The sequence below is a fragment of the Salvia splendens genome, chromosome 3 (assembly GCF_004379255.2).
Source record: "Salvia splendens isolate huo1 chromosome 3, SspV2, whole genome shotgun sequence".
Taxonomy (NCBI): domain Eukaryota; kingdom Viridiplantae; phylum Streptophyta; class Magnoliopsida; order Lamiales; family Lamiaceae; genus Salvia; species Salvia splendens.
In genome coordinates this window covers 3835776-3846698 of record NC_056034.1, presented here as the reverse complement: position 1 = coordinate 3846698, position 10923 = coordinate 3835776, and positions in this window count along the sequence as shown.

The window sequence follows — 10923 nt, the reverse complement described above, 5'->3', positions numbered from 1 at the left end:
CAACCATTAGTGGATGGGTAGTTGACAATCACCTTCGTTGTGGAGGCACAAACCCCAATCAAAATATTGTTGTTTTTTTTGGATAATATACTTACATATTTTCTTTGAGAAGTAAAATTGAGAAACAATGCCCATTGCTGCTCTAAAGCAATCTTTTATTCAATTTATCATTTATGATTGTCGGGTGTTGATCAGATTGTTGAATCCATTGTTATCGTGATCCACTCGTATTCCGACCCATACCAGTACAAATGCTCTATTATGAAATTATTTTTCTATAAATCTTTACACATTCTCTCGAGTGTGAATTTTTTATATAATCGTTTCGATTCTCTCTTTACACTTATACGTAATATTATAAAAATTTTAATTTTATTTGCCAACACCGCCAAAAGAGATGCATGCCATTTTTTTTCCTACATACCATCGTCACTCAATCCAATAGAATGATTAGTGAGGCTGATGAATCCGGCAAACTTAGTAGTTCAACTGCTTTGTTTTAGTTCATGTGTCCATCAAGTTCTAATGCCATTCCACTTGTCATCAATTTGCTCCGAAATAAAGGAAATATTGGATAGTAGCCTCTAATCCAAGTGTCAAGTTACCCCAAAAAAAACCTTAATCCTCGTACATATGTTGATATAATTAAAACATATACTTGCATTTACATCAGAAGTAATTATATATCTGCACATTAATATAATAGTACTATTGTATTTAATTGGCAGACGTTAACGTTAGGTATGGTCGAATATCAATTTGAGGAGGAGGGTGTAGATTTATTGGATGTCTGTTAATTCCAGACCTAACATTTCTGGTACCTAGGTACGTCAATAATAAAGAAACATTATACATTTGGACTACCACATTAGTGTGAAATTTCAGACAATATTTTAGATACTGCAATCAATGAATTAATGTCGTAGTTGTGTGTGTGTCTGCCTAGTAATAGTAAAAACAAATAAATATGTGATCATTAATTTTTATTATAAATTGGGTGGGTGGATAATAAAATTAATGTCCGGATATCTTCAATGAATTAGTGTTGTAATCAATGGAGTATATGTTAATGCGATCCTATCCCAGTACCCCTCCTTATTTTCACTTAATATTATTTATTGATAGATTGAAGTTTGATTTTATATTTAAGAGTCTTCAAAATGTCATAAAAGAAATATTTTATGTGAAAATATTGATAGTGATAATGCCATAATAAATAGTTGCCTGTTATATTTCAAAATAGTTTATACATTTAGTTGTTTGGATGAAAAAACATTGATTAAATGTTAAAAATTAGAATATATAATTGGTAAAATGGATTTGATGACCTCAAAATTAATTTGAGAAAATTATCGAGAGTATCGTTTTTTATACGTCTAGTAAGCACCAAATAATTTTTGATTGAGTTTCTATTTTTTTTTATCTATGTTTCAAACCAATTTGTCTCCCCTCCTTTGTTCAATCGTTAAACCCATCAATGGTGTATCTAGGATGTTCCGTTAGGGGATGCGACAAATAATTTTATCGACTTGAAGCTTCAAAATCCAATTGATATTTATCGACTTGAAGCTTCAAAATCCAATCGATACTCTCTCTGTGTGTGTCGAATATATATAAGAGAATTCGAAATAAAAATAGAGCTTTACCTAAAAATATACATCAAGAAATTGTTTGATACTTGATAAAAACATTAAGAGTGTTTTTTGACATCTTATCTAGGTTAATATGGTTAGGTGTTTCGGTAAGTGTTTATTACACTGAGCTCCATTATATATAACAATTGGGGAATGTATTAACGTCATGGAAATATTTCACATGCGATTGTGATATATTTTCATACAAGTGATTATATTTAAAATATTTTCGAAAGTAATTAAATTTGGAGCACATTCAATTATTCAGAAAATTATCGAGGCATGATAAATGCAGTGTTCCATATTGTATTCATGCCCTATCGATATCTCATATCTATGATATCACTGAATATATTTTATATTGACTTGTACGAGGGTGACAAAAGGGTGAATGAGAACTTATAATGCAAAACCTATGCAATGATGAGTACTATAACAATACTATCACATTTACTGATATTTCGAATTACAGCACTATTTGGAATATTGACACAAAATTATGATAATTATGACTACTGTGGTTTATAATAATGGTCTATTTTCTGTCTAAGTTAAAGTTGATATATATGATTATTCAAATTTAAAACATTAATAAATAGTCAAGTGGAGAAGTTGTAACGAAAGAATTACTAGTTGAGAGTAGCCCACATAATACTTTCTTTATATACACTTTAGGGCACCCACAATGGGGCGGACGATAGGCCGCCCGATGCCTCGGGCGCGCCATCGTCCGCCACTGTGGGTGCGCGGACGATGGACGATGCGTCGTCCTCTCCCGACAGATAGTCCGCGGAGGAAGCGCGGACGATAGGGCAACGTCCGCGCCATCGTTCTCCCACTGTGGGCGACGCGGACGATGCAACGCGTTTTTATTTTTTGTTTTATTTTTAAAATTCGAAAAATTCATCTATATAAATACCCCCTACCCCACCTTCATTTGTAACATTTTCATTCGCATTTTCACTCTCAATTTACACTAGAAAATGGATTCCGGTGATTACTCAAGTCCCAATAGTCCGATGTTTGGAGGTGGTGCACGTTGGCCGGGTACACAACCTGACGACTATCGGTCATCCCAATAAGTCCCAATACCTCCAGAGGTTGATCGATGAGCTGCGCCGGAAGTTGGCGCTTTTGTAGAGTAGTCAACTTTTTTTTTTTATTTCTAACTCGTGTAAATTTTTTTAATCAATGTAGTATTTGCCGTTTTTTAGTTAATCGTTGTGTTTTTTAATTAATTTGCATTTATATATTTGAAAACATTGAAACTAATTAACAAAACAATAGTAAAACCTATAGGGAGCCCTACTGCAGGTGAAAAGGTGGGAGGATAAAATGCTGACGTGACAGTGCATAGGGCGGGCTTTAGGGCGCGCCTTAGGGCGCCCCACTGCTGATGCCCTTATTAATCCACTATTAATTGTTAGAACTTAGTATACTAAGTACTGTAACAATTAACACATATGCACGGTACAAGTAAATGGTACTTGTAAGTTAAAAATATTCCATAATAGGAGTCACTTTTATTGTGAGCACGAGTGCTAAGAAATGTAAATAATAGTGGATTGGAAAAATTAGTGAAATATGAGACTTATTTTTTTATATTAATTTTATAATAAAATGTAAATGAAATGAGTGAGTGGAATGCAGAACCTACTTACCATTTATAGTAAAATAAAATGTGACTCTTATTATAGGACGAACCAAAATGATAAATTGTGACTCTTGTTATGGGACGGAGTAAGTATTCATTGTGGGCAATGTCCTCGTATACCATCAAATTGAAATAATATTCCCTGCAAATTGGCGTACAACAAATGGGTAAGATATCAAATCAAATCAAAATCGTTGTTAGTACATTAAATAATTATCCCTGCATGCAAATAGAGCTGTTTTTGTCCTCACCTGTCAAAGTCCTAATAAAATATTTGATTAAACAATTCAGATCGGCATATCTAAATAAAAATAATAATAAAAATCAATAAAAAGCTGGAGTTGCCAATAATTGATGTACCTGAGACAGAAAACACACACAAATTCATGGGCATAATTGACTAGATTTGGTATGTCGTGATTTAATTTTTGATCAATATATTTTGTTAAAAGACTGAGCTGATAGGATCGACTGATTCGTCGTTATTATAGGGACAAGATCTTATCACAATCTATCACCCAATAATAAACATTAATTACTTAAATTCATGTCGCATTTCCGTATTTATACGGTGCGACAATGAATACAATGCACACATACTGTAACTAAATACATGTCGTGAATCTTACAAAGTTCTGTGAAAATATGAATGAAAAAGGGTGTGGTCGAGTGATGTATCAAACTTTTTCTCGATGTCTAATTTTGGTTTGCATGTCAACAAATTATGGAGGATGAGAAGCTCATCATTGCCAAAACAATAGCACAAGTATGATTTATTCTTTAAGGAAAAATCAACACAAAATATAGGTTTTTCTGGGAGCAGCCCATGAGAATTCAAGTTCTTTATGTGCACTGATGTGAAATATTTATTTTTTTCAGTTTTAATCAAGATATATTGTTGAGTCAGTTAAATTTGACCCACAATTGCGGACCCGCTGAACTCTAATACTACGTACCATGTTAGAAATTCATAAGTTTCTCTACTAAAACCAATTGGTGATAGGAGGAGTAGTCCATAAGAATTCCACTTCTCTCTAAACTTGACTATTATTTTGTTTCTATTTTAGTTTATTTGCAATCTCAGTTTCACAGTTCCATTTTTATGTTCATCCTTTTCCTTTTGTGTTGTTTTGGGATTGTACTAAGCCCGAGAATTTTAACTGTTGTTTATACTTTGAACTACTTTTATATGTTGCTCGCTATTTTTTTTATTTGAACATTTTGTTCTTGTTGGCAATTGAAACATAAAATGAACATAAAAAATATCCCACATCGGTGTACACAAAGAACTTAATCCATTATATAAGTCTCATGGGCCTCTCCTCCTATCACCAATTGGTTTTAGGATGGAACCCACGGATTTCTATCATGGTATCAGAGCGGGTCGCCGACTGTGGGTCATATTTAACTGACCCAGCAGTATATATGGGCTGAAACCGAAAAAAAAATGACTGAAGGGTTTGAGGGAGGGCGTTGGCAATTGAAACATAAAATGAACATAAAAAATATCCCACATCGGTGTACACAAAGAGCTTAATCCACTATATAAATCTCATGGGCCTCTCCTCCTATCACCAATTGTTTTTAGGATGGAACCCACGGATTTCTATCAGTTCTACGTTAAAAATAATTGAAGAGTTAGTGTTTTCATACTCTAACATTGGTATAAAATGTTAAATTTCTCGGATTCGTAAAGTTGGAGGATAAATAATTTCTTTTTAAATAGTTGCATCACAATGAACACGAATCCGAGACTTTTTGGCTTGCATATTAATCACCCTATCACTATTGTTCATATTGGTATAGCTAATTCCAAATTAATTTAATTGCAGAAAGATGAAATAATTGCTGATATATATTAAATTAATTTAAGATGCATTTTATCTTGTCCCTCCCGAAAAAAATACTCCGTATTATAGTATGTTTTACCTGCAGTTAGAGGATACATACCAATGATATTAACTAAACTAAGCCGTGCATTTGGAAACACTGGAGTTAGGTATTTTTATCCAACTTATTACTTATTGTTCAACTTTCTCGTCAACAATAAATATGCCTTAATATAAAAATAAAGTTTAAATTTGACATAAAATTTTCAAATCATTTCTTTCTTACTGCTGGATAATAATATAATAAACAATAAAATTAATATTTAATTTAACTTAGTTAAATCTAAAAATTAATGATATTATGTACATGTACAATTTTTTTATATTTATCTTTATTCTAAATATATATAATCACGCTTATGATAACGAATGTCGGAGAATAATTGCTATTAACGCTAAAGAAAAAGAAATGACATCATGATCATATGCATACGAACTTCTTTTGTAATACTAATTATTTTATTTTTAAAAGTGGTGGTGCAATGTGTTGTTTGAAAAGCTTAAACATGAATTTTTTAATCCGCACTTCTGTCTGATAATATAAAATATTATTAACATTACGTTTTATCATTTGTTTCCAAACATGCACAAATTAACATAACGATACTAGAAACGCCAAATATGATAACTATGGAGTGGCCAGACAGATTAAATAATTAAAAAAACTTAGTAGTATATTACTATTTACTTTTACACGTCTCAACCAAACAAATTAAAAATATTTACTAGCTAGGAGTACTAATTTGTGAACCATACAGTCGTCCCACTAGCAAAAAACATGCGTTCTCAAATCTGAACCAACCTACGTCATAGAAACAAAATACTAATCTGGTTTATGGAGGATTAATTATATATATCCTGAGACTCCTTTGTTTGTTATATTGTTGGTTATTGTTAAGGCAATATTAGTATTAAATGGGACTAATGATTTGCAAACCAAAAAGGCTATGCGAAACGCTTTAGTTTGTTTGGTAGGAATGATGAATTCTTGATATAATCAATTACTTTAATTTGGTCTTAATCAAGTTGTTCATTTTGTTTGTTTGTTTGTTTATTGTCCCATGTCCTAGAGAATGTTTTTTGCTAATCTGTCGGTTATATTGTAATCTTGTTTGGTATAAGCACAAAAGAATAAGGTTTGTTTGTGCTAATATCCTTCTATTTTAGAAATAATTAGCTCCGCATCAAGGTGACAAGTCAAATTCTATTAACCTGAGATATTAAACTTAATTAGGTATGTTGGAATTCAAATATAAATTCATAATTAAGGTTATATCTTTAATATTCTATGTCGAATATTCAAGTTTTTTTTTATATTAATCATCTTCTACAACATTCACTTAACTTTTTGAGCTCGCCATACTCTCTCTTTTTTTATTCCTCTTGACGATAGAGAAACTCATCATTGAAAGTTTTATTTTAGTTTTTTTATTAACTCGTATTATTTGGATAACTTTCTCTCATTCAAAACAAGACTCATATTGAATTTATAATAACTCTATTGTTGGCAATTGAAAGTAAAAATATAACATATAACTGTCCCACATCGGTGTCAAGAGAAAACTGAAACTAATATATAAGTCTCATGGGCCCCTCCTCATATCACCAATTGGTTTTAGGATGGAATCCATGGATTTCTATCATGGTATCAGAGCGGGTCGCCGACTGTGGGTCAAATTTAACTGACCCAGCAGTATATCTGGGCCGAAACCGAAAAAATGACTGACCCAGCAGTATATCTGGACTTAAAAATTTGGGCCAAGTGGTCCAACCGATCGAAAAAAATTGGGCCGATTGTCCAATCGATTAGAAAAAAGTCCAACCCCTCCAAGGTTCACCTTGAAGGGTTTGAGGGAGGGTGTTGGCAATTGAAAGTAAAAATATAACATATAACTGTCCCACATCGGTGTCAAGAGAAAACTGAAACTAGTATATAAGTCTCATGGGCCCCTCCTCCTATCACCAATTGGTTTTAGGATGGAATCCATGGATTTCTATCATCTATATTCATTTTCTTTGTTGACCAGAAGGAATGAGACGAATGAAACAATATCATTATTTTATATAATATGATATGCAAAGAGAAATAGTAGTAGATTTTAAATTGAGTTTTTTATAAAATTATTTGCTATATGGAGATAACAATAGAATTTTACATGTAAGAAAATGGAGTAGAATTTATTGTTAGTATGAGCAAAAACCTTTTGTTATTTTATTACTTATACTTTTTTCTATTTCTACATATTATTGCATATTAGCTCTTGAAGGGAGTTATTTCACTGGAGAGATATAGAGAGGGAGGAGACACAACAATAAAAATAAAAATAAAAAGAACACTTGCTAAGCGCAAACAATGTCAGACGACGTTGGCGAGTTTATAACAATCTTCTTCAACCGATGAGTTCTGTCCATACGAGTTTTGTTTTCTTAAATTGTCTTGCAGCACACTTTAGCCCATAAAGACCAAGTCTATTGCTTTCACAACTAATGTGGACATTGAGTATGTAACAATCGACAACCCTTAAGGACCAACGTCCTTGTTGGTCAAGGCCGGTTCTTTACTAGGCCACCACTCTGTGGGCCACTATATACTCCGAGTTCTCGTTGGTCATGGCGAGTTCTTTGCTCAGTGACGACTCCGTGGGCCACCACACCGAGTCGGCCCCAAACATACTTGTTGGTCACGACGAGTGTTTGGCTATCGTTCCAAGCAGTTTGGAGTCTCAATGAAAGCACCAATGTTATAGACCAAATAAGATAACTCATTCTAAAAGACCACTATGCTATGAAAGAGATCTTATTTTATCTATAAACATCACATCATTTGCTTTCACAACCTGTTGGAAAGAAATCATGTAATTAAGCTAATTGATCACAAATTAATTGTTACCATAGCTAGAATAGGATCCCTAAATTATCTCCTTACCATATGAAGGATTGATTGTATCTATAAGGTTGTAACCCTAGCACACACTGAAATCAAGAAACCAATTCACCAAATTACCGATTCTAGTTTCTTCATGGCATCAAGAGCAGGAAAAAGATCTCTGGCTCAGAGAAATCTCATCACTGCCGTGTAATACCCATCTCGGCCTTTACCTAAAATCAAACACAATCAACCTCACCAAAAATGTCAGACGGAGCAGAAGAGAAACCAACAACAGAATCCTCAACATTGAGGACGAACAAGAACGTTACCGTGGCGTTCAAATTAAACGGGAAGAATTACCCGTTATGGTCGCGCCTAATGAAAGTCGCGATAGGAAGCAGGAGAGGATATACGCATATCCAAGACAAACCGCTGGAACCCGGAAGTAAGGGGTACCGCGAGTGGGAAGAGACAAACCTTGTGGTCTTCTCGTGGATCATCGACAACGTCGAGCACGATATCATTGCCGACTTCGCCCACCACCAAACGGCCAAGGCGTTGTGGGATAATCTCGCAATTACGTTCGAAGGAAAGGCGGATCCATATCAGATATATGACCTAGAGGACAAGATAACATATATGAGACAGGGAAATCTCGACGTAGAGACATATTACCGTCGCCTCCACGGATTGTGGATTAGCATTGATCGAACCCAGAAACAACCGGTCACATGCTGTGATAAGGGGATCGGACAGTATCGACAACACGCAAATGACAAGAGGCTCATCAAATTCCTCACTGGCCTGAATCAAGAGTACGACCACATCCGACAGGAGATCCTCAAGGAACAGCCGTACGCCCGTACCCCTCAGTCGAAGAGGCCTACGGATGGGTGAAGAAGGAGGCGGCTCGACAAAGGATCATGCCACCAGCGTCAACTCCACCCACCGGAGACCCCTCTGGCATTGGAAGTGCCGATGCATCATCGGGGGAGATAGGCTACGGATTCGGGGCACAGAGAGATCGACCGAACAATCGAGGGAGCCAGCAGCGTCCGCCACCAGCCGGAAACCACCACCAGACCGCCGCAGGCACCGGAGGGAGACCGGACAAGAACAAACTGTGGTGCTCCCATTGCGGAAAAAACAAGCACACGAGGGAGACCTGTTTTCTCCGGGTAGGTTACCCGGAATGGTGGGACGAAAAACAGAGAGCACGAGCCCAAGGGAGGCTCGCCGCCGTCGGAGTTACAGAAAACACCCAACGACAGCCCCCAAATCAGAACAGGGAAGAGGCGATTGGTGGAGGAAATTCAATCGGTAATCCATCCCAATCAGAAATCAGCGGTGGCGGTGGAAGCAGCGGCGGCGGGAGCGGCATCCGGATCGGAAATTTCGTGGAACGGACCGGAGCAGCGACAGAGAATCAAAATTAGGGTAGCGGCGGAGGAATAGGAGGTAAAGGGTTTGATCTTCGATCAAACCCTAGTAAATCCCTTCAATTATGTTATTATCCCCAACACTCTCAAATATTACAAAATGAACCCCACTACATTGAAAAAGAGCCCCCAGATTCCTATTATTCCGAAAAACCCCCCACACTTGCTAAAAATCCGAAATTGACCCCAAAAGTTGACCAATTTAATATCCAAAACCGTTTTGCACCCTTGTTAAATATTTCCGCTGCATTCAACGTGCAAAATAGAGATAGGATTGATAAAAGAGGTTGGATTTTTTATTGTGGAGCCACAGACACCATGACCCCTGAAAGAACGGACTTTAGCGATTTTAGTGAAGTCACTAAAACCTTTATTAGAACTGCGAATGGGGAGTTAATTAAAGTAGCAAGGGCAGGAACCATAAAAATTTCTCCAAGTCTTCGATTGTCAAATTGTTTATTTGTGCCAAGCTTGTCTCAAAGATTGATGTCGGTTAGTCATGTCACACGGGAACTACAGTGCACTCTTCTGATGCACCCAAATTGTTGCGTTTTGCAGGATATTCGGACGAGGAAGATCATTGGGCGTGGCACTGAGAACAATGGACTCTACTACGTGGATGGGGTAGTCCAACATGGCAGTGCAATGCTAGCTCACGGATCTACAAGAGAAGAGGCTTGGCTGTGGCACAGAAGACTAGGACATCCTTCTTATGGTTATTTTCAACTTTTGTTTCCTAATTTTAAAATTCCTAAAGACTTCTCCTGTGAGACATGTGTTTTGGCCAAGAGCCACAGACAATCTTTTAAACCTTCGAATTCTCGTATGAAATCTATGTTTGAACTTGTGCATGCTGATGTTTGGGGCCCTGCGCCAGTTGTTGGGGGAAAGGGATTTAGATACTTTGTGACTTTTATTGATGATTGCACTAGGATGACATGGGTTTATTTCTTGAAACACAAATCTGAAGTGGTTGAAAAATTTGTTCTTTTCTTCCATATGATTCAAACTCAATTTCAAACCACCATAAAAATCCTTAGGTCCGATAATGGGAGGGAATTTGTCAATAGTAATATGTCTGATTTTTTCCGAAAAAGGGCCTTATTCACCAAACTTCGTGTGCGTATACGCCCGAACAAAATGGGGTAGCCGAGAGAAAAAACAGAACAATCCTAGAAGTACCGAGCTATCATGATTGACTCCAAAGTCCCAGCCTTTCTTTGGCCAGAAGCCGTGGCAACTTCCATCTACCTCATAAACCGATTACCCACAAAAATCCTCAACAAAAAAACACCCCTTGATGTCCTTTCCCAACAAGCCAACATACCTGAATCCCAGAGTTTGTCACCAAAAATTTTCGGATGCACAGTTTATACCCATATTCCCAAACATGAAAGAACAAAATTTTCTCCGTGTGCTACCAAATGTGTTTTTGTGG